General features: G+C 44.2%; 1 long non-coding RNA gene across 1 annotated transcript in view; it reads left to right on the plus strand.

The window, feature by feature from the left end:
* LOC309968017 overlaps positions 1–24,773 on the plus strand; it is a 170,405-nt gene that overhangs the window by 111,821 nt on the left and 33,811 nt on the right. Inside the window, exons 3-5 of the long non-coding RNA XR_014326554.1 lie at positions 9,085–9,167; positions 11,851–11,964; positions 19,545–19,674. This is a non-coding gene — a long non-coding RNA (uncharacterized lncRNA). The remainder of the gene's footprint in view (positions 1–9,084; positions 9,168–11,850; positions 11,965–19,544; positions 19,675–24,773) is intronic.

Raw genomic sequence — 24,773 nt, forward strand, 5'->3', positions numbered from 1 at the left:
GGTCTTCATTGCCGCGTGCAGGCTTTCTCTAGTTGCGGCGAGTGGGGGCTACTCTTCGTTGCGGTGCACTGGCTTCTCATTGCGGTGGCTTCTCTTGTTGTGGAGCACGGGCTCTAGGCACAGAGGCTTCAGTAGTTGTGGCACGCAGGCTCAGTAGTTGTGGCACATGGGTTCTAGAGCGCAGGCTCAGTAGTTGTGGCGCACGGGCTTAGTTGCTCCGCGGCATGTGGGATCTTCCCGGACCAGGCTCAAACCCATGTCCTCTGCATTGGCAGGCGGATTCTTAACCACTGCGTCACCAGGGAAGTCCCTTCTTCAGTTTTTCTACATCTTGAGAAGAGGTGGATTTGGGGATTTTTAAAATTTTCAAAGTGGACCACACTTAAAAAAAAAAAAACACTGAACAACAGTTTGTAGATATTCATTAGCAACCAGTGCAATGTGATGATTTTTGAGAGAGATGAGACACATAACATGAACCTCACATTCCCCAGACCTTCTCCTTGGGAATATTTGCTGAGCTGTGGCCCAGAGAGTTACAGCCTTTCTCAGTGTGTGGAGGAGATAGAGATCAGACCTGCTATATGTTTTTCTTATTTTAACGTATTGTATAAATGTGGAGAAATGTGTTGAAAAAGCACCAAGTAGTTGACAAAGGGCAGGAGTGTGTGACATTACCGGTGGCTGAATCTAGAGCCATTTCCAGGTCTGTCCTTTGTGGTTGTGATCATCGTGCAAAGAGGAACTGGTCTAAGGGACAGATGGGAGTTGAAATCCTGCCCTTGTTCCATTTGCCATGTCACGCACCTATGGGATTGTATCTCTTTAGGGGCTACTCTTTCCTAATAGGTACTGATGTGCCTTATGGGCTATTCTGGCCTTTCCCAGCATTTTTCTCTGTTGCTGTCTTTCACTCTGGAGTATAGAAAAGCTAGATATTCACATTTCCAGTCTATCTTGCATTCTATTGTGCAGTGGACATGGTAATGACTGTTACTCATCACCTAGTCTCCATTCTCTCCTGCTTCCGTAGAAATTGCTAAAATTTCCAGTTTTTTCAGCAGGTGTGTTTGGCCATGCGACCAACCTCTGGCCGTTGTGAAATGGTATGTGCAACTCTCTGGCCATGCACTTAAATCCATGCCCAGCACCACCAGTAGACCAAGGAAAACAGGGTCCCACCCCAGGGCATGTGCCCAGGATGTTCAGGGGGTCCTTCACTTAGGAGTTCCTTCCTCTACATTTTTTTTTTATTGGTTTATTTTTATCCTTTTATTTATTTATTTATTTTGGCTGCACCGGGTCTTAGTTGCGGCATGTGGACTTCTTAGTTGCGGCATGTGAACTCCTAGTTGCGACATGTGAACTCTTAGTTGCGGCATGCAAACTCTTAGTTGCGGCATGCATGTGGGATCTAGTTCCCTGACCAGGGATCGAACCTGGGCCCCTCCATTGGGAGCGTGGAGTCTTACCCACTGGACCATCAGGGAAGTCCCCCCTTCCTCTACATTTTTAAAGTCATCTACTGTTGCCTGGGTGTGGCTAGGTCAAATAGGACTGTCAGATGGGGTGCTCCGAGAGTAGATTGTGATCTCTATGGGCCCTGTGCTCTGTTTGTCCCATTTGGGGTGCTCTCTGAGCATTTACTCAGTGTGTGGGCTGACCAGGTGTCCTAAAGAGCTCCAGAATGCACACCTGTAGGGTTGTGCCAGGGCCCTATGGCTGGACCTCATTTCTAGGAGGGCGGCCAGCGTGGGTTTTTCCCACAGGATCACATGACACTGGGCCATCAGAATGATGCTGACTGATTCGGGGTAGCTCATTCATCTTAGGCACAGGTTTGAATTCAAGGCTCTGGGCTACTGTGGGTCTGCTGTCAACCCTTGGGGTGGGCTGCATGTGTGGGCCCCTGTGTCAGCTCTTGCTCTTCTGCATTCCTACTGCAGTGCTGCTTATGGGCTACAATACCCGACGACAAGAGAGGTGGCAGCAAATATCCTTTATCTTGTGCATTCCCCACTCTTGGCCATGAGGGTGGTCACTCTTCCCCGCACAACATGTCAGGCAGTTCTCTGGGGGTGGCCACACCTCTCTCCTCTGAGGGCTTTCTGATAGATGTCCTCTCTTACCCCCCACTGATGCAGTGACGGCATGCTGTCCTGGGTCAGTCTTAAGCTGCACTGGAAGGGGACATTCATTTCTTGGGTGAATTGAACTGCTCTTCTTACTCTTCGCATGGGCCCATTGCTTATCCTCCCCGTTGGTGGTGGTGGTATGGAAGGGAGAAGGATAACCGACATTGAAAGACATCACATTCCAGGAACGCAAAGATTATAGCAGTTGCTATGGTCTCAATGTTTGTGTCCCCTTCAAAATTCATACGTTGAAATCCTAATCCTGATGTGATGGTATTAGGAGGCAGGGCTTTTGGTAGGTGCTCTCATGAATGGGATTAGTGTTCTTACAAAAGAGATCGCACAGAGCTCCTTAGCTCCCTTCCATGTGAGGGCACCGCAAGAAGGCCCTGTCTATGAACCAGGAAGAGGGCCCTCACCAGAATTCGAACATGCTGGTGCCTTGAGGTTGAACCTCCCAGCATCCAGAACTGTAAGAAATAAACTTCTGTTCTTTATAAGCTACCCAGGCTATAGTGTTTTGTCTAGCAGCCTGAATGGACTAAGACAGCAGTTTAAGAGCAGTTGTGGTTGTAAAATATGTGATTCAGTGATTAGACTGTAACATTCCAAATGGTAAATTTAACATGACCAGGAAACCTATTACAGTTAATATTTTCCTGAATATTCTGCGTAAGACTTGTATTTGCAGTTATTGTAATAACCTTTGAGGATGTCATTGGAAGCCAATATTCATGGGTGGCATGATGATTCAATGCCGTTAGTAATGATCTAACCAGCATTCAATAAATGGTATTAAAGAACTGAAGAGGCAAGAATATCTATATTGTTTCAATTCTGTGGTGCGTTCAAGGATTTGGGGGATGATCAAGAAAAGACAAGACCTGAAACATATAATATTGTACATCAACTATACATCAATCCAAAAAAATTTTTTAAAGAAAAAGAAAAAGATAAGACCACTAGATGGCAATATTGTACAACAAACTACATTGGGCGGACTCTGTACAGATCGCAGGACAGGGGAAGTCCCTTACTGAAGGCATAACCCAGCAGGGGAAGAAGGCGAGGGAATCCGGGGGAGGGGGTGGGGTGGAGAGGCAAATTGGAAAGGAGGCTTACTTGTCTAGGCAGTGTTGCTCAACAGCAAGGTGGGAGTCTCTGCCCTTCAGAGAGCGTTGAAGGGCAGCAGCAGTTTGGGGTCTTTTACGGCCACAGAGTTTGTCTTATCCATGGCTGGCCGACGTTAGGTGCAGTTTCACAAATTATGCAAAGCAGGCAGGCTCTAAATGGCTAAAATTATGCTAATGTGGGTTATGTTTAAAGCAATTGGATGAGTAAGAATTTGTAAAATGTGTAAAAAAATATTGTACCCTTAAAGCTTGTAAATATTGTACCCTTAAAGCTTGATATAAATTTCCTATGTTTATAGGTTATTCCACAATTACAACTGAACATTCAAATTCGATAATATTCAAATTGCATTAATTTAATATTAGGAACAGTGATGTTTTGCTAAAACTAGATTGCTGTTCTAAGATGAGTATTATGCTATAGGGTTTTTTGTTTGCTTGGCCTCACTGCACAGCTAGTGGGCTCTTAGTTCCCCAACCAGGGATCAGACCCAGGCCCTCAGCAGTGAAAGCTCACAGTCCTAACCACTGGACCACCAGGGAATTCCCTGGCATAGGTTGTTTTGATTTTGCCTTGGCAAACCTACCTAACCAAGTATCTTTGGTTGATGGGAATTGGGAATGGCCTACTCCAACTGTCAGCATGATTTCCAGGCTCCATATCTGCTACATGGAAAATATGTCAAAGAGTAGGAGCAGTGACTTACATCTGAGAACATCCCAGTGGGAGGGAAAGAGAAATCATGTTTACTCCTCAGGAATACCGAAGTGCCCTGGAGTAAGCTGACACTCTTTGGTAACAATGTTATCAGTAATGCTTTAAACTCCAGGTTCTTTTGAGCAGGGAGATCCTAACCCCTGCTCTCGCATATTTAAAGGTCTTTTGGAGGTGACCACAGACACTCCTATAAAGCTCTCAGGTTATGCAGAGGATTGAGGACTTGAGGTTGTCTTGAAAAGATGTGACCTGGATTCCACACAAGGGCCTCGTGGATCCCGGGGAAGTGTCGGCCTCAGTAGGATATGGCTGAGGGCTGGATGCCCCTCTGGACACAGCCTTCTTGGCAGTGTGAGATGAAAAGACTTGTAAACTGTGAGCCCCATGTGGGGCATCACAGTGGCCGGGGTAGGAACTAGACACGTGAGGACATTTGGCAGTGGTGGACAAATGAAGTGGCGGACAAGTCTAAGAAAGGTTGCAGGACTGTGTGTAGGCTTCTAACTGGGGCCCGGATTCACTTCTCGCCCTCCCTCACTCATTCATGGTGGCTCTCCCTATGCAGGACAGAAAAGCACCTCCTTTTTGACTTTCTAAGGGTCTTCTGGGTATACATTAAGATCGCTACTCTGTTCCTCGACTTTCATTCATTCAGCAAACGTTTCGGTGCCTCCTCTGTCTTGAGGTCTCCACCCCGTCCAGGTCAGGCCCTCAGCCCAGTTCAGCTGTCTCTCCAGGTCCCTGATTTCTCCTCTAGGCCCTGAAGGGAGGGACTCAACTGTAGGTGGAAAATCTGCCAGGCAGGGGCCGGGCCTGTCCCGGCAGGGAAGAGGCTCCTGCCTCCAAGAGGAAGGATGACCTCGCAGGCTCATTGGCTCAGCTGGGCCCCGCCCCTTCACCCGATATCCAATGGAATGAAGGCCCTGCTTCCTTCTCCGGCCTTAAGGTTAGGACAAGCCAAGTCCTCTGCCTTGACTCAGAAGGCGGAGTCTCATGGATTCCCTAGTGGTCCAGTGGTTAGGACTCTGAACTTTGACTGCCGAGGGCCAGGGTTTGATCCCTGGTCAGGGAAATGAAATCCCGCAAGCCGTGTGGCGCGGCCAAAAAAATAAAAAAGAACGCGGAGCCTGAGAGGAAGACACTACCTCGCCTTTTTTTCCTCAGGCTCGTCTGGTGGGAACTAGAAGGAGGAATCACCGAGATGTGGGGTCCTCTAAAATCACTAGAGAGAATTTAAGGTAAATTATAGGTTGACAGGTCACTGTGATGATGTACTTCCGGCTCAGCCATTGCTGTTAGCGCGTGAGGGTTTGGTTTTTGAAGACCCGCGAGTGGTTCCTCAAAGCTCTGTTCGCTGGAAAGGGGCAGAGGCCCTCAGAGCCCACAGTGAGCGGGTCTGGCTTGGTCTGAGCACGACGGGAAGGACCCTGGGGGAGACCGGCGCGGCTACTGCTGTTCCCGGGGTCCTCACCCCAACGCCCATGCTCGACTCGTTCGCATGGCGAGGAGGCGCTGGTGGGCCGGGGACGCCGACCGCAGGCTCCTGACGTCTAGTTTCTCGTCCCCAGGACAGACCGTGGCCTATTCAGACTTGGATACTGACACAAATTGAAGTGTTGACACCGAGGTTCTCAAATTTTTTTGTCTGCGCTCCAGGACGCGCTGTCAGCAGAGAACACTCCCGTCGGTCGCTCCAGCCCCGTCTTGTCCAGGCTGCGGAGACCCCAGCCCTACCCCTAGGTCTGTGCACAATTACTTAATGCTCTTTCCCTTTTCAGGTGGTCTCAGGAAATCAGTCTGTGATCACTTTATTCGCCTTACTCACCTGGCCAGGTTTAAACCCAATCTGGAAGCGATTCGTAGAGTACCCAAAGTTTTGAGAGGACTGAAATGGTTTTCTCCCCCCACCCCCATGGAGGATACTTCCTTCACAGAATTGGAGAACGTGGAGCCCTGGATTTGGATTGGCTCATATGAATGTTTAATCTAAAATCTTGGGACTTCCCTGGCGATCCAGTGGTTAAGACTCGGGGCTTCCACTGCAGGGGGCACAGGGTTCCATCCCTGGTTGGGGAACTAAGATGCCTCGTGCTGTGCAGTGCAACATAAATAAATAAATAAAAATAAAACTCTCTTGAGGGGTTATATCTATCAAGCACCTAATATGTGTCTAATGTTTAGCATATAATATCCTATGCACAGTATTGGGGCTATGGAAACATTATTTATTTATTATTATTATTTTTAATTTTTATTTAATTTTATTTTTGGCTGTGGTGGGTCTTCATTGCTGCACGTGGGCTTTCTCTAGTTGCGGTGAGTGGGGGCTACTCTTCGTTTCAGTGCGCGGGCTTCTCATTGCGGTGGCTTCTCTTGTTGCGGAGCACGGGCTCTAGGCATGTGGGCTTCGGTAGTTGCAGCACGCGGGCTCAGTAGTTGTGGCTTGTGGGCTCTAGAGCACAGGCTCAGTAGTTGTGGCACACGGGCTTAGTTGCTCCGTGGCACGTGGGATCTTCCCGGACCAGGGCTCGAACCCGTATCCCCTGTATTGGCAGGCGAATTCTTAACCACTGCGCCAACAGGGAAGCCCAGCATTTCTTGATTTAGTTCTCTTCCCATCCTTTATTTCACTCCTCATTACATTCTCTTAACGTAATTGTCATAACGTAATTGTTAAGGTTCACAATCAATCAGATAAAACATATGGTCCCTGCCGTTAGTGAAGTGTGTTGTGATTTGTTTCCCACCTGGACTTGTTGTTTATGCTTCAATTCCATAGCTGTGGTTTTCCCCACAGGAAAGTAGGAGTGTTTTGTACTTTGTAAGGGTGGCCTCTGCTGCTGTTCTACTTCCAGATGCTTTGCTTTTCATAGTGTCAACTGTACAGATCACACCTTTTTGCTTAAGGCCATTTGTTTAATATGTCAGTAATATTAAGTATCCACTGTAAGGGATGTTTATTACAAAGATACGATGACAGTATCATGATTTAAGAGAATTAAAGTACACAACTACAAGGGGTACCCAGTTACTCAGTATGAATCCCTGGCTTTTGTTACCTTTGGACAAAACCATCCATGAGTTTAGCAGCATTACCTGTGTAGGTTTGCATTGTGTTGTTTTATTTGTTTTTGTTTTTGACAGTGCCACAGGGCTTGTGGGATCTTCGTTCCCAGACCAGGGATCGAACCCGGGCCCCCAGCATTGGCAGCTTAGAGTCCTAACCACTGGACCACCAGGGAATTACCACATTGTGTTTTATTTTAAAGTTCTTTTGTTTACATTTATAGCTACTCTTCCCCGTCCATTCCCCGCCCCCCCCCCCCCATCCCACCCCTGGAATCCCTGCAACTATCAAGATGTGTTTTTTAGCCTCCCCTGACAGCTCTTTCCCTGACAGCCTCAGCTTCCTCTACCTTCCTGGATAGCTTTCTGGATTCACTAAGTAGGGTCAGTGGAGGAAAGGGCTATGTGCTGACTGTATAAAGTCTTTTGTCTGATGGACCCTGAGACTTAATAGCAAATTGCAGATAAGGAGTTGAAATGGAAGTTGTTTTTAAGTCTACGAGTGCATGCACTTTTATGCTTATTAATGATTTCCAATCTAACTGATGGTGGCTATTTGTATTTCAGGTGTTGCCTTTAATGTGTAAACGTTGCTGATTCATTCTGTAGGATGGCAGAAGGCTTATTTCCTAATGATGAACTGGTTAACTGACCTAGAAAGGGAGTTAGAACTATTAATTTACAAATAAAATTGCTTGGCTTCCCTGATGCAACAATATTTAGAACTTGGAGTATTTGAGACATGTCATGAAGTTGATGGATCATTTAATGTGGTAGAGTTTTTCTTCTCACCACCTATCCCCAACACTCTTATAAAATTGAATGATCATCTTAAAATCAGTCTGTATTTAGAGGAAAAAAATAGTAGTAGAGAGACATCAAGGTGTTCCTAATATGGGATTTCCCTGGCAGTCCAGTGGTTAAGACTTCGCCTTCCAGTGCAGGGAGTGAAGGTTTGGTCCCTGGTCAGGGAGCTAAGATCCCATATGCCTGTGGCCAAAAAACCAAAACATAAAACAAAAGCGATATTGTAACAAATTCAATAAAGACTTTAAAAATGGTCCCATATCAGGGATTCCCTGGTGGCACAGTGGTTAAGAATCTGCCTGCCAATGTAGGGGACACAGGTTCGAGCCCTGGTTCGGGAAGATTCCCCATGCTGTGGAGCAACTAAGCCCTGTGAACCACAACTACTGAGCCGGCACTCTAGAGCCTGCAAGCCACAACTACTGAAGTCCACGCGCCTAGAGCCCTTGCTCTGCAACAAGAGAAGCCACTGCAATGAGAAGCCTGCACACCGCATCGAAGAGTAGCCCCCGCTCACCGCAACTAGAGAAAAGCCTGCACACAGCAACGAAGACCCAACACAGCCAAAAAAAAAAAAAAAAAAGAGATCCCACATCAAATCTTTTAAAACAAAAGATGTTCCTAATAAACTATTTTCAAATTCCATTTTGACTTTTACTACTGTCTGACTCTGTGGATTCTTGGGATTTTTTTTTTTTTTTTTTTTTTGGCTGCATCGTGTGGCAGGCAGGATCTTCGTTCCCAGACCAGGGATCAAACTCACACCCTCATGCAGTGGAAGCATAGAGTCTTAACCACTGGACCACCAGGGAAGTCCTGACTCTAGGGATCTTAATTGGAACTCCAGTTTTCTTTTCAGCCCATAACATTCTCTCCACTGTACCACTGTATGCCCTAGTTTCCTTTTCTGTCCTCTTTCCTAAGATGTCTTAGGAAAATTAGTTTTGTCAGTCCACCTTCGCATCTGTTCGCTGAACCAGTCAGCTGAATATGTACCTGGGAAATTGTATACTAATTATATTCTCCACACGATTTCTGTTTCTGTGTTCCCTCTTATGCCTGCTGTCTCACCTCTGTGACTTGAGAATTGCCACCGATACAAGGCAATAACTAATGAATAGTATTGATAGTTCATATAGCCCCCAAAAAGAGTGGGTCAGATGCTATATGCAAGAATTAGGGTCAGTAGAATTATTGTCACTAATGCTTCTTTCTTTACTTTCAGTTCCTGAGAGTGTTACCTTTCCCTGAGACAGGAATAAAAGAGGTCAGGTGACGACAACAGTGTCCTTAACAACCAGGCCCCAGGTGAGCTGGGTTCCCTCTGGCCCTGCATGTATGCATGTGCATATGTACATAAATATTTATATATGCACATATTAAAGTATACAAGTGTATATAAATATAAGTTTATATATGTTACATATGCATGTATAAAATATATGTAACATACTTTTATATATATATATATGTAAATTTGCTTTCTCATTGAGGTATAACTTATAATAAATATAACTCACTGTATAGCTCACTTTTTAGAAATATACACACCTGTAAGACCATCATTCATATTGAGACATAGAGCATTATCAGTACCTCAACAGACTCCCTCATGCACCATCCCAAGCAGTCCACCCCGAAGTTGACCTTTATGGGACTTCCCTGGCGGTCCAGTGGTTAGGACTGCCCTCACTGCCAAGGGCCTGGGTTCAATCCCTGGTCAGGGGACTAAGATCCCACAAGCCGCGTTGCCAAAACAAAACAAAACAAAGAAAGATGGCCATTATTTTGACGGCTATGACAATATATTGGTTTTATTTGTTCTTGAATTTCATGTAAATGGAATCATTCAAAATTTACTTTTTTGTATCTGCCTTCTTTTGCTCAGTTTTATGTCTGTGAACTTCACCCGTGTGGTTGCACATAGCAGTAGTTTGTACTTTTTCATTGCTGAATAGTTTTCCATTATATGATTATACCACATTTTATTTATTCATTCTACCGTGGATGGACATTTTGATTGTTTCCAGTTTTCAACTACTATGAATAAGAAGGCAGCGAACATTCTTGCTCATGCCTTTTGATGAACACATGCACTCGTTTCTCTGGGGTGTATCTTTAGGAGTCAGATTGCTAGGTCATAGGCTGTACATTTGGTTAGTTTTAGTAGATGCTGCCCAACAATCTTCTGAAATGGTTGTTCCAATTTATACTTTTACCAGCAGTACAAGAGAGTTCCAGTTGCTCCACATCCTTGCAAATACTTCTCATTCATTCTTGATAGCATATTAGGTTTTTTAAATTGCCTTTTCTCCACTAAGGAGTGATACAGAGCACCACTTCCTATGTTTATTGCATACGTGGATGTCCACTTATGTGAAGTCGCTGTTGAGATACGTTCCCATTGTTTCTTACATTGTGTGTCATTTTTTTCCTCCAAGTTGTAGTATTTATGGATATGAGTCCTATGTCAGATGTATGTATTATGAAATTCCTTTACCCAGTCTGTGGCTTGCTTTTTCACTCTCTTATTAATTTATTTTTTTGGCCGTGCCTCGAGGCTTGCAGGATCTTAGTTCCCCAATCGGGGATGGAACCCGGGCCCCCTGCAGTGGAAGCGCAGAGTCCTAACCACTGGAAAGCAAGGGAATTCCCACTTTTTCACTCTCTTCATGTTGTCCTTTGATAAACAGACTCTTCTCTAGCCCATCTCAAGTAAGTGGTACTTTCCTATGCTTCTCTGACCTCACTACCTCTACGTGGGGGTGGGGAGTCATGGACAAATGTGAGAGCATTGTGCCTGGGGTCGTGAGAAAGGAGACAAGAAGGAGGAAGAACTTGGATGAAAGCACAATTGAGAAATGACAGGAATGTGAGCAGCCCAAATAATCTGCCAAATATACGAAGTGGGAAGGGGCTCAGAGCTAAGGGGGCAGCCATATCCCATTATATGTTAGTTTTTCTTTTATATATATACATTCATGCTCAGGCCCAAGCCTAGCTTCTATGTTATAGTCTATTTGGAGGTCGCATATGTTTGGAAGCTCATAGTGAAGGTGTATTTTGTTCTAACTGGGAAAGTATGTGGAACTCTGGCTGGCTGTCTACCTTTAATTTTTGTCCTCTTCCTCTACACCTTCCAACTTTTACACAAAAACCTCGCAGGCACATGAGGGACCCAGTACTAAATATACGTCCTTGTAGATGCTGTTCTCAGCCTCTCATTGACAGTTTTGACCATCACCAAAGTCCTGAGGCCTGGGATAGGAGGAACTTGTCGTGTCAGGAATCAGTGGCTTTTGAGGATGTGGCTGTGTACTTCACCGAAAAGGAATGGGCCAGCTTGATACCTGCTTAGAGGGCCTTGTACAGGAGCGTGATGCTGGAGAACTCTATGTAAGGCCTTCCTAAGAGCCTTGGCCTCTCTGCTGCTGTTCTCTCTGGGCCCTAAGAAGTTAAAGGTTCTCTTGTAACTATTAACTGACCCCAAATGGCGATGTTAAGAGTTTCCAGGTACACAGAGCCCTGGAGTCTATTTGACTTCCAAGAAGGCTTTCCTTCTTTTTCCATCATAAAAGCTGTCCTCCCTCTGTACCTGCCTTAGAGGTGATTCTCTGGGTACACCAGGGCTCGAGCAGTCTCTTGGTACTCTCACCCTAGTATTGAACCTCCAGATTATCTTGAGAGAACTCAGCCCCTTTGTCTCCATGTCGGAGTTGCTCCTAGGAGCCATACATCCGTTTTCCACAGTTAGAGAATTTTCCATTCTTTAACAAGGAAGGTAAAACATTTTGTTTTCCTTTAAATAGATATTCGCCTCCCAGAGTGTCTCAGGCTTCCTTGGAAGCACTGTCCAAGATCTCCTCCCAGAACCTGTCCTGTACCTGTTTAGGGTACCTCTTACTCAGTTCCCCCGGGGTTACTCTCCTCGCCGAGACTGACCCGTGTGACTCTGTGCTTCACTGTGTTGTTTCTTCTTCCCTTCAAGCAGCATCGTCCACTTCCAAACTAGCTCTGATCTCTCATCTTGAGCAAGGGAAAGAGTCACGTTTCACCCAGCCCCAGGGACCCCTAAGCAGGAGGAACAGGAGAGCAGGTTCTACAGGTGAGTTAAACAAGGAATGCCCTTTGTTTTTATTTGATTAAAATGATTAAGTGTGTTCTCTTTGCCCAGCATCATGGAGTGTTTGGGATCCTTAATCACACTGTTTCTGATTGGTCTGTTTTTCATCTATTTAAATGGAGTACGCAACACCATGCTTCAGTGTCTTACATACTAGGATGATTTTATCCCTGGGGATATGTGGAATGATTTTTCGAAGTACTTTACTGGTTATGTGTGATAACCATTTACCAGTTTCTCCCAGTTTTACAAAAATGATAAACTCAGTGCAAGTATTATCTTGTCAACTAATCAACAAAACAAATAGAAAAAATTATTTTTGCTTTTCATGATTATTAATAAGTTAAACATTTTTTAAAATTTGATTCTTATTTTATTTTGGAGTACAGTTAATTTACAATGCTGTGTTACTTTCAGGGGTACAACTAAGTGATTTAGTTATACGTATCCATATACCGATTCTTTTTCAGATTCTTTTCCATATAGGTTATTACAGAATATTGAGTAGAGTTCCCTGTGATATACAGTAGGTCCTTGTTAATGATCTATTTTATATGTATATTAATGTGTATATGTTAATCCAAACCTCCTAATATATCCCACCTGCCCACCTTTCCGCTTTGGTAACCATACGTTTCTTTTTTAAATCTGTAGTCTGTTTTGGGCTTGTCAGGTAGTTCATTTGTACCAATTATTAGATTCCCCCTTACGCTTCACCTACCCAGGCAGATGTCAACTCCTGCAAAACCGCTCTGCTGAGGGTTCGTCATCCGTACGTGGGGAGACTCTAAGGAAGGAGGCTGGAGGTGGAGACCTTACTGCTAGGAGACTTGGAGACTAGGTGACTTGTCAAAGCTCTTCGAGGCCAGCGGGTCCACCATCCTTTGGGTGCACTAGGCTTGGTTAAGCTGTAGGGGGGCCCGCCTGGATCTGGTGATGGTGGTCCCATGCAGAGGGCACCAGGCACTACAGGGCCAGCCGGAGCTCATTTGCTGGTACATCCTCCCCAGCTCCCTCAGCCCCAGGACCCTCCATCCTTGGGACCCAAGCCTGCGCAGGCTCCAGGGATGTGACATTAGCTGAGGTTACCAGGCCTGAGGGGAATATAGTAGGCATTTCGTTCCTTCTTCTTCTTCTTTTGTTTGTTTGTTTCTAATTTAACTCTTAGGTTATATTGGAGTAGAGCTGATTTACAATGTTGTGTTTATTTTAGGTGTAGAGCAACTTGATTCAGTTATACATATCAATATATAAATTCTTTTTCGAATTCTTTCCCCATTTAGGTTATTACAGAGTGCTGAGTAGACTTTCCTGTGCTATAGAGTGGGTCCTTGTTGATGACATATTTTCTATATATATGAGTGTGTGTATGTTAATGCCAACTTCCTAATTTATCCCTCCTGCTCACCCTTCCCCTTTGGTAACCATAAATTTCTTTTTGAAGTCTGCGAGTCTGTTTCAGGCTTGTGGAGTAGTTCATTTGTATCAATTTTTAAATTCCACATGTAAGTGATATCCTATGATATTTGTCATTCTCTGTCTGACTGAGTTCACTTAGAATGATCACTTCTAAGTCCATCCATGTTGCTGCAGATGGCATTATTTCATTCTTTTTTTTTTTAATGTCTGATGGATACTCCATTGTGTATATCAACCACATCTGCTTTATCCATTCATATGTTGATGGACATTTTGGTTGCTTTCATGTCTTGGCCATTTTCAATAGGGCAATGAACGTTGGCGTGCATGTGTCTTTTTTTTTTTTTTTTTTTTTGCAGTACGCGGGCCTCTCACTGTTGTGGCCTCTCCCGTTGCGGAGCGCAGGCTCCAGATGCACAGGCTCAGCGGATATGGCTCATGGGGCCCAGCCGCTCCGCGGCATGTGGGATCTTCCTAGACCAGGGCACGAACCCGTGTCCCCTGCATCGGCAGGCGGACTCTCAACCACTGCACCACCAGGGAAGCCCCATGTGTCTTTTTGAAATAGGATTTTCTGCGGATATACTCCCAGGAGTGGGACTGCCAGATCATTTGGTAGCTCTAGTTTTAGTTTTTTAAGGAACCTCCATACTGTTCTTCACAGTGGCTCTTAACCAATTTCCATTCTCACCAACAGGGAGGAGGGTTCCGTTTTCTCCACACCCTCTCCAGCATTTATTGTTTGTAGACATTTTGATGATGGCCATTCTGACTGGTGCGATGTGATAGCTCGTTGTCATTTTCATTTGCATTTCTCTGATAATTAGCCACGTTGAGCATCTTTACATGTGCTTTTATTTTCTTTTTCCCTTAAACAGTGTGAGTAAAAGTTATCTCTTGAAATGGGCTTCTGGAAAGTCTTCCGGTTTTTGAATTCTTCTTCGATGACCTACCCCAGGACATTACTTGAGGGCAGGTATCACTTAACGCCCCTCAGGCCTTGTGAACATTAAGTGCCCAGCAGCACCGGGTTTATAGCTGTTGTTACAGGAAGCGGCCACAAGGCGGCAGGATTTCTTCATGCTCCAGTGCGGTGACTCAGGCAGCCAGAGCCTTAGGGAAGGTTGTGTTCCTGGCTTGTAAATGAGAGGGGAGTGTGCCAGCGCAAAGACTCAAGGGCTTGTGCCTCATTCCTTCTTCCCCCTTAGCCTGGCAGATGCCAACCCCTGCATAACCACTCTGCAGAGGGTGCTGTCGTCCGTACATGGGGCTACTCTAAGGAAGGAGGCTGGAGGTGGGGACCTTACCACTAGGGGACCTGGTGACCAGGTCGCTTGTCAACGCTCTTTGAGCCCAGAGGGTCCACCATCTTTTGGGTGCAGTAGGCTTGGCTTAGGTGATCTGGATCTGGTGATTGTAGTCCCACCTAGAGGGGACGGGGCACTCTGAGTCCGGGCGGGGCTCATTTGTTGGCACATCCTCTCCCCGGCTCCCTCCGCACCAGCGTACTCCAGCCAGGGGACCCAAGGGGGCTCAGGCTCCAGGGATGTGACACCAGCCCAGGTCACTAGGCCTGAGGGGAATAGAGTAGGCATTTCTTTCCTTTTTTTTTTTGTTTTGTTTTTCATTTAACTTTTACTTTAAATTGGAGTTGAGTTGATTTACTATGTTGTTTTTGTTTTAGGTGTACAGCGAATTGATTCAGTTATAGATATCCATATGTCTATTGTTTTTCGAATTCTTTCCCCATTTAGGTTATTACAGAGTGCTGAGTATAGTTCCCTGTTCTGTATAGTAGGTCCCTGTTGATGATCTATTTTATATATGTGTGTGTGTGTGTGTGTGTGTGTGTGTATGTTAATGCCAACCTCCTAATTTATCTTCCCTGCCCACCTTTCCCCTTTGGTAACCATAAATGTCTTTTTGAAGTCTGCAAGTCTGTTTCTGTTTTGTCAAGTTGTCATTTGTATCAGTTTTTACATTCCACCTATAAGTGTTATCCTATGATATTTGTCTTTGTCTGACTGTGTTCACTTAGTTTGATCACCTCTACGTCCATCCATTTTGTTGCAGATGGCATTATTTCATTTTTTTAATGGCTGCATCATATTTCATATATATGTACACCACATCTTCTTTATTGAGCACCTAACGTGAGCCAAGTATTATTGTGTGGAGTTTATATTCTTTATCTCAATGGTATAATAGCTCTGTGCAGTAAGGGGTTATTATTTTCACAATTTTTTTTTCCCATAAATAAATTTATTTCTTTATTTAGCCTGTGTTGGGTCTTCGTTCCTGCACGTGCGCTTTCTCTAGTTGCAGCGAGCGGGGCCTACTCCTCGTTGCAGTGCACAGGCTTCTCACTGTGGTGGCTTCTCTTGCTGCGGAGCACAGGCTCTAGGTGCACAGGCTTCGGTAGTTATGGCCCGAGGGCTCAGTAGTTGTGGCTCACGGGCTCTAGAGCTCAGACTCAGTAGTCGTGGCACACAGGCTTAGTTGCTCTGGAGCATGTGGGATCTTGCCGTGTCCCCTGCATTGGCAGGCGGATTCTTAACCACTGCACCACCAGGGAAGTCCTATTGTCAGAATTTTATGAATGAATACATGGGGGTTTACTGAGAGGTTTGAATTCATATTCAGTGAGTATGTCTCCACGTGTGACCATGGTTGCACCACTTTCGTTTTTCATCTACCCCTATTGCTGCTTTGTGCCCCACTCTAGGTTCTTGAGGTAGGTATCCCAGGCTTCTCTCTCTTCACTACTCCTGGCCCTGCTGCTGAAAGACCTCCCGTGACCTGGCTCCCGTACACGGAGCCTGTGGAAGGGCCAGTCGCAGCCTCTGTCTTCCCTTCCATACTCAGAACTGAAGATCTTACTCAGAGGCCTTACTGGTGACGAGTCAGACGCTCACAGAAAATAATAGGAACAAAAGACAGAAAAGTTGGGGAAAGCAACTGTAGAGTTTATCACAGCCTGGCGATGGGAAAGAAGGCTAGAGAACCATGTTGGCTGGCAATCGATGTTACATAAATGAATATGTATGTGAAGATCTGATCGTTTATGTAGCAGAGCCAACTGTTGAGATAGGCATGTATGACAAGAAGCTGATAGCTGCTTGGACTTGCTAAAAATTGAATTAATTTTAAGCAATAGTGTTTAGTGAGAAGTGGCTGTGCCTCAGTATATTTCCAATGCCAAGAATATGCTGGTACCTAATTAGGCACCTGAGTCTTGTGCCGCCCTGTGATAGAATCTGCATTGCATGCCATCCGTGCCAGGAGAACCAACCACCAGTCCAGCAACTGGAATGGAGGAGAAGCCCTCAAATGGACACTATAAGGTGGAGGGTTATTGAGATAATACCTGAAACAATGTCCTGAGAGCACCATGTTGCTGGATTTGACTTTAATAAAGTTTTTGCTCCAGGCATATTGATACCTCAGAAAAGCCTGCGTAACTATAACAAAATTAGAAGTGTATTTTTTCTTTATTGAGTGTTGTAGTACAATGGGAACTGACACAGCAAAATTTGTTAACATTGCTAGAAAGTGGGTTATGTCCTTCTAAATTTCACCGCACCTACCAACTTGTAGGCAATAGGGATATGGTACAACCAATTTAAATTTTATATTTTAAAATACCACTCAGAAATGTTTAACTTAATATGATGATTTGAGCACAGACATCCAACTCTCTAATTCCCCATCCTTGTGACTTATCTTGTCCTGAAAAGAATACAAAAGAGAAGAGAACAAATAGCAATATACTACCTTTTGCCTCAGTTCTTAAGGACTTTGCTTCATTCTTAAGGACTTGTGTAGATGGATCTCAATTGATCCCGAGGGATGACTCAAAGCCTTTTCCGAGAAGGTTTCTGTTTCTTAGGCAGCAAGTAGAGGAGATTTGAGCGAGGTTTTATTAATGTCCCTGAGTTTGGAGGAGCTAGGAGGGCATACTGAGTGACTGTTGAGGGACCAGATGAGAATGTCAGTATTTGTTGCAATAGCTCAGTAGTAATAGAAACTCTATTAAACATTAAACAAAGCCAAAGATGGATGGGTCTTCTCTCTAACTATCCTATACTGAAGAATAGGACAAAGAAGGAAGGTACACACACAACATGGCCAGATCGCAGGGCTTCTCGGTCAAAGATAAAACTGATAAAGCCAGTACCTGGTGGATTGGCATCATCAAATGTGAGAGACACTCTGTAGGTTCCCCTCAATTCCTGAATTCTGGTCGATCTTCACACGGGAATGTTGACTCGTATCAAACAGTCCTGGAGCTTACTGTCTGCGGGGAGGACCGCTCACACGGGCAATGAGCTCATGTTGCCATTCACCAAAGAGTCACTTATTCTCTCTGCAGGAGGGTTATTCTTCACACTCTGTTGAAGCCAGGCTTGGCCATGAGACTTGTTTGGTCCAATGCAAAGTGACCCTGACCCAGCCTCATGGACAGCATCCCGTTCCCTTTGAGTAGAATGCCTCCCCTTCCCGAGTTGCCTACTTAGAGAGCTGCTACTCATCCCAAACAGTCAGCTGGCTCAGAAGCCTTAGCCCACCTCTTCAGGCAGGTGTCAAGAGCAGCCTTTATGATAGCTCTAGTCATAGTATTCATTTCCACACCTTCTCTCTCCCACCTGGAGATCCTTGTGGGCAGAGGATAATGTTCTAGTCATCTTTGTCACCCTGGCCCCTTACATAGTTCATGGCACGTAGGAGATACTTAATAAATCTTGGATCAAGAAGTGAGTGAGTGAAATGATTTCTGCAATCAGTAGTTACAGCGTATATTGGACAGTTCAAGCGCGTCAACATTCATTTATTTGGCAGGCATTTATTAAGCTCATTCTTTGTGCCAAGCATCGTGATAGGTGCCAAGATTACATTTGTGAATAAGTTAGTCATGGCATCTGTCCTCATAGTGCTTAGGAAACCTACAAGAAGATAGACAGCCATATACAGTGGAAGGCAGGAGTCTGGCAAGAAATACACTTTCATGAATCCCACCCACATTGAAAGATCAGAGGGCAGAATACAGAATTGGGGTGGGGTACTTCCCTGGTGGTGCAGTGGTTAAGAATCCGCCTGCCATTGCAGGGGACATGGGTTCGAGCCCTGGTCCAGGAAGATCCCACATGCCACGGAGCAACTAAGTCCATGCGCCACAACTACTGAGCCTGCGCTCTAGAGCCCGCAGCCACAACTACTGAGCCCGTGTGCCACAACTACTGAAGCCTGCGTGCCTAGAGCCTGTGCTCCACAACAAGAGAGGCCACTGTAGTGAGAAGCCCGCGCACCACAACGAAGAGTAGCCCCCGCTCGCCGCAACTAGAGAAAGCCCGTGTGCAGCAACAAAGACCCAACGCAGCCAAAAATAAATAAATAAATTTATTTATTTTTTTTTAAAAAAGGGACTTCCCTGGTGGTGCAGTGGTTGAGAGTCTGGCTGCCGATGCAGGGGACATGGGTTAGTGTCCTGGTCCGGGAAGATCCCACATGCCGCGGAGCGGCTGGGCCCGTGAGCCATGGCCGCTGAGCCTGCGCGTCCGGGGCCTGTGCTCCCCAACGGGAGAGGCCACAACAGTGAGAGGCCCGCGTACCACAAAACAACAACAACAACAAAAAAAAGGAGTGAGGTGGGGCTTGCTCAGGTTAAGGTCTGTCCAATGCCTATGGCAAGAGGTTGTTGAATTAATGCCTGTTATGAAGCTAGGAGGCCCTAGAGGCACAGTGGGCTCAGAGCCACAGATCTTCTTGGTGAGGAACAGATTATGGGAACAACTGTACTCATTTTCCTGAGTGTGTCTTAGTTCTCTCTCCACCCTTGTGAAACCAGGACATGATACAGCAGTTAGGCAAAACCCCAGGCTGAATCAAAGCACAGAACAGCTTCCATATGGAATGTTGGCCACGCAGGGGTGCTATTTACTTCTTCAAATCCTCATTATTTAAAACATTTCTCTTATACTGCTGATTCTGGGACTAGCCTAGGTGGTCTCTGTCAAACTGCACCTGCCAGCCTTGAAGTTCAGTGCACTTCCTCATTTTTATGCCTTCTGAGGGGATTGCTGTTTGTGACTGGGGAGAGCAATTCAAGATACCCATTACTATGCGTTCTCGGAATTCATCCTCAGGTCTTAAATGGTGTGATCAGCTAGACAGTGTCTCCTGACCTTGAGAAGGAGCGATTGGCATTAGGAAGCACGATGAGCTGATGCTGCCCTTCACTTATTCTCTAGACTGCCGCTTGGCTCCAGGAACAAGGTAAGAGAATCATCATAGCTTTTCTGAGGGCTCTGTGAGCAAGGCCTTGATGAGGCTGGAAGAGAAGACAGCTGTCATTTGATGAGCACCCATTAGGTATTACGTTCCTTGCGTTCATTGTCTATTTAAAACTTTCTAATAAACTTCACGAGGTAGGCATTATATCCGCATTTTATAGATGAGGAAACTGAGGCTGGATGGGTACATTATTTGTCCAAGGTTATACAGCCCAAAGTGGTGAAATTCAGTTTTAAAACCAGGTCTGACTATCTCCACAGCTCCAAATTCTCTTTCTTCATGTGATTTGCAAGATAGAGCCCCTGCCCTTGTAGCATTTGTAACTTGCTTAGGGAGACAAGATTCCTGAAAGTATGTTTAACAAAAAAAGGTGACAGCAACTTAAACTTGATGAAAGAGAGCTCCTTTTATTGACATGGGAATGGTCACAATATATTGCTAAGTAAGAAAAAGCAAGCTTGAGAATAGCAAGGTAGGCTCCAGTGGAGGCAAACAGTGAGGTGTATCGTGCCCCCTACCCGGATCAAGATAGCCCAGACGGCTTCCTCACGTCTTCTGCCTGTCAGCCTCCTCCCAAGGGTCAACCACTGTAATGATTTCTCTTACTATAGGTTAGTGTAGATGACAAACAAAATAATTCAGTATCTGCTCTTTTATGTTTAGATGCTTTTACCACCTTTTGTCTGTGAGGTTTATCCATGTTGTTGCGTGTAGCAGAGGCTTTTTTAAATTGCTGAGTACTAGTCCGTTGCCTGAATATACCACTGGTTGATGGCTATTTGGGTGGCTTCAGACTTGGGGCTTTTGTAGATACTATGAACGTTCTTTTACATGCCTTTTAACTGACCTATTCATGTATATCTCTTGAATATCTATAGGTAGATAGATACATTTATATAATTTTATATTAATTATTATATGAGTGGAACTGTTGCGTCATACAGATTAGGCATATGCTTGGCTTTGACAGATACTGCCAAAAGTTTTACAAAATAGTTGTAATGATGTATCCTGCTTCCAGCAGTGTATGAGAGTCTTAGATACTCTGCAGCCTCCTCTTCATAGTCTTTTCTAGTTCCCCGAACACAGCTCGAACCCATGCCGTCTGCATTGGAAGCACGAGGTCTTAATCACTGGACCACCAGGGAAGCCCCTGGGTAGTCTTTTTAATATTAGCCATTCTGGTGTTAGTATAGATGTAACATATTGTGGTTTTAATTATATTTCCCTAATGACTAATTATGTTGAGTACCTTTTTCATATCCTTTTTGGCCATTTGGCTATTCTTTTTGTGTAGGTAGTAGCATTGGGGTGAGGGTTCTAACTGTGCCTGCAGGGGCTGGCATGGTTTGAACTTCCACTGGCACCAGGAGAGGGAGCCCCCAGGGTTTCTTACAGGCCCGTCGAGGTGTGGAGCAATAGGAGAAGAGGGAGGAAAGAGGCTTGAAAGCTGTTAGTGATCAAATATCAATAATGAAGTTAGACTCTTTATTACAATGTTGCTCAGATCTGTGGTGATAAGATAATAAATCTGAAATAGCCAATACTCACCTCGTTGCCTACACTTGGAACACAAGATAAATATGTATGAAAATGAGATACTGGTTCTCTTAACTCTTGGTCTGGACCAGGGAACTAGCCTTTAAATGTGGTGTGTCCTGCTTGGCTGAGCTGTGACTGTTTTCCAGGTGAGAACTAGTGGTAGAATTTCAGGAAAAAAAATACAGTCGTGACATAAGCATGGATCCTTGACTCCCCAGATAGTACTAAGCTTAAAGAATATGTCTTATGTAAGTTATTTCTTCTCAATTCTCACAGAGACTGTGGAACAGAGAGGGAAGGCATCATTTTATATTTGCTTTTATAAGGAATATAAATGTTAATTAGCTCGCCCGTAGTTACTGCTTTCTGGAGCAGTAATTTCAGACAAGGATTTTGAAATACAAGGTCAAAGTGTATTTAAACATTTTAATAATGATTTCATTATTTTAACATTAAAGTACATGCTGACCATAAGGTGGTTTACAGCCTCATCCCTGGTCATGTGCCTTGAGTCTAAATTTTCTCTGACCTGCCATTAGAGACAAAGTTTAAGAATTACTGCATAAGGGATGCAACTCTTAATAAAACAAGGTCCTAATGTTCCAGAAACAAAAGGAGCCACCTGGAGGGCGCAAAGGGCAGTGGGACTGGCAGGCCCTAACTCGCCCCTCTATAATCTGTTGTCTTTCCCTGAGAGTTACTGAATTTTCTCCTCTTTGACAGTGTGTCTGACCCCTAGTTTACTCAGATATGGTTCCTCTCTAGCCAAGGCAAGGACAAAAATCCATTTTACACTTTTCCCCAATTCCATGAGTGGTAGAGCCTAGATTTTGAGGCTTACTTTTTCCATCTATAAAATGGAGACTATAACAGCTACTTGTGGGGCTATTATAAATATTTTTTAAAAAATTAAATGCGCATGAAAAAACCTTGCACTATACACCTGATCATTGTGGATGCTCGGTAAGTGTAGCTAATTACTCGTTGAATTCATCCATTCTGGAAGTTGATATAACTGATATAGACTCCGAGCTTCCTTTAGGCAAGGGTGACTAACCCCCTGGCTTGCTCCGTACTGTCCCAGTTTTAGCACTGAAAGTTTAGCATCCCAGGAAACCCCTCCTCAGGACACAAAAAGTCCCAGTTTTTGGTGATGGATGTAGAAGTCTGGGGGAGAATATAGAACCCCACAGAGCTACCTGAAAAATAGGGGCCGAAAGCAATGCTATTTTTAGTGTCAGATGGATATGGCGTAGATTATCTGCCTTCTGTAGTTGCTGTTGCTTATTTTTTTCCCTTACCATTGATGCAGGCAACCATGATTTATGGTTCACAGAAATGGAGCATTCATTGTAACATCACTCCAAATGATGTGACTTAAACGTCCACCTTAAGAGTGTTGTAATCATGAGCACTAACAGTCTATTTTACATTTTGCTTGTGGATTAACTATTGGACTTTGTATTGAGATAGTGCTAGTTTAATTTTTGACACTGAATATCATGACCATGTTTTCTAAGAATTCAGATAATGAAAGCAAGAGTGATTATCCTACCAATGCCAGTATGACACAGACATCACTGAAAAAGAAGGCTAAATGACTTATTTTTTTATTGAAATATAGTTGATTTACGATGTTGTGCCAGTCTCTGCTGTACAGCAAAGTGACTCAGTTATACACATACATACATTCTTTTTTTTATATTCTTTCCCATTATGGTTTATCCCAGTAGATTGGATATAGTTCCCTATGCTATACGGTAGGACCTTGTTGTTTATCCATTCTAAATGTAATAGTTTGCATCTACTAACCACAAACTCCCAGTCCATTCCTCTCCCTCTCCTCTTCCCCCTTGGCAACCACAAGTCTGTTCTCTATGTCTGTGAGTCTATTTCTATTTTGTAGATAGGTTCATTTGTGGCATATTTTAGATTCCACATATAAGTGATATCATATGGTATTTGTCTTTCTCTTTCTTAGTATGATAATATCTAGTTGTATCCATGTTGCTGCAAATGGCATTATTTCTTTCTTTTTTATGGCTGAGTAGTAGTCCATTGTATATATGTACCACATCTTCTTTATCCATTCATCTGTTGATGGACATTTAGGTTGTTTCCATGTCTGGGCTATTATGAATAGTGCTGCTATGAACATAGGGATGCATGTATCTTTTCGAATTATAGTTTTGTCCAGGTATATGCCCAGGAGTGGGATTGCTGGATCATATGGTAATTCCATTTTGAGTTTTCCGAGGAACCTCCATACTGTTTTTCATAGTGACTGCACCAACTTACATTCCCACCAACAGTGTAGAAGGGTTCCCTTTTCTCCACACCCTCTCCAGCATTTGTTATTTGTAGACTTTTGAATAATTAGTGATGTGGAGCATCTTTTCATGTGTCCACTGGCCATCTGTATGTCTTCTTTGGAGAAATGTCTATTAACGTCTTCTGCCCATTTTTCGGTTGGGTTGGTTTTTTTGGGCTTTTTTTTTGAGTTGTATGAGCTGTTTGTATATTTTGGAGATTAAGCTCTTGTCAGTTGCATCAGTTGCAAATATTTTCTCCTATTCCATATGTTGTCTTTTCATTGGTTTCCTTTGTTGTGCAAAAACTTGTAAGTTTGATTAGGTCCCATTTTTTTTTTTGTGGTATGCGGGCCTCTCACTGTTGTGGCCTCTCCCATTGTGGAGCACAGGCTCCAGACGCACAGACTCAGCGGCCATGGCTCACGGGCCCAGCTGCTCCACGGCATGTGGGATCTTCCCAGACCGGGGCACGAACCCGTGTCCCCTGCATCGGCAGGCGGACTCTCAACCACTGCGCCACCAGGGAAGCCCCCTATTATTATTTTTAAATTAAATCTAGGTAATATCTGTTTAAGTAGTCCTATTACATTTCTGTTATCTTTTTAAGCAATCTTACATTTATATAGCTTAAGAATATACAATGATATAGTTTATATAAATATCCAATAAAGAGTTTAAATAAATTACTATATGAGAGGAGAGAAAGAAACCAAAATTTTGTTATATTTTTCTCACATATTTTTCATTGCTACTAATTACTATTGCTAAGTAGTCCTATTTTTGTTTTGTTTAAATAATAGAATTTATGAAACAAAAATAAATAATATAGAATAATAGATAATTTAATATGACATCTGCTTCTATATTTTTATGTTGAAGTAATAGCACATATATGTATAATAATTTGTTATATATTATGTTATTATGAGACTCTTTTTTTTTTTTTTTTTGCTATGCGGGCCTCCCACTGCTGTGGCCTCTCCCGTTGTGGAGCACAGGCTCCGGACGCGCAGGCTCAGCGGCCATGGCTCACGGGCTCAGCCGCTCCACGGCATGTGGGATCTTCCCGGACCGGGGCACGAACTCGTGTCCCCTGCATTGGTAGGTGGACTCTCAACCACTGTGCCACCAGGGAAGCCCTGATAGGCCTCTTTTTTTGACCTGGGAGCCCTTTTGTCCTAGATTGACTCTCTAAGCGCTTGGCCCTCCTACCTGTATGCCTCAACT

This window comes from Leucopleurus acutus (genome assembly GCF_964270905.1).
Source record: "Leucopleurus acutus genome assembly, chromosome: 10".
Lineage (NCBI taxonomy): Eukaryota > Metazoa > Chordata > Mammalia > Artiodactyla > Delphinidae > Leucopleurus > Leucopleurus acutus.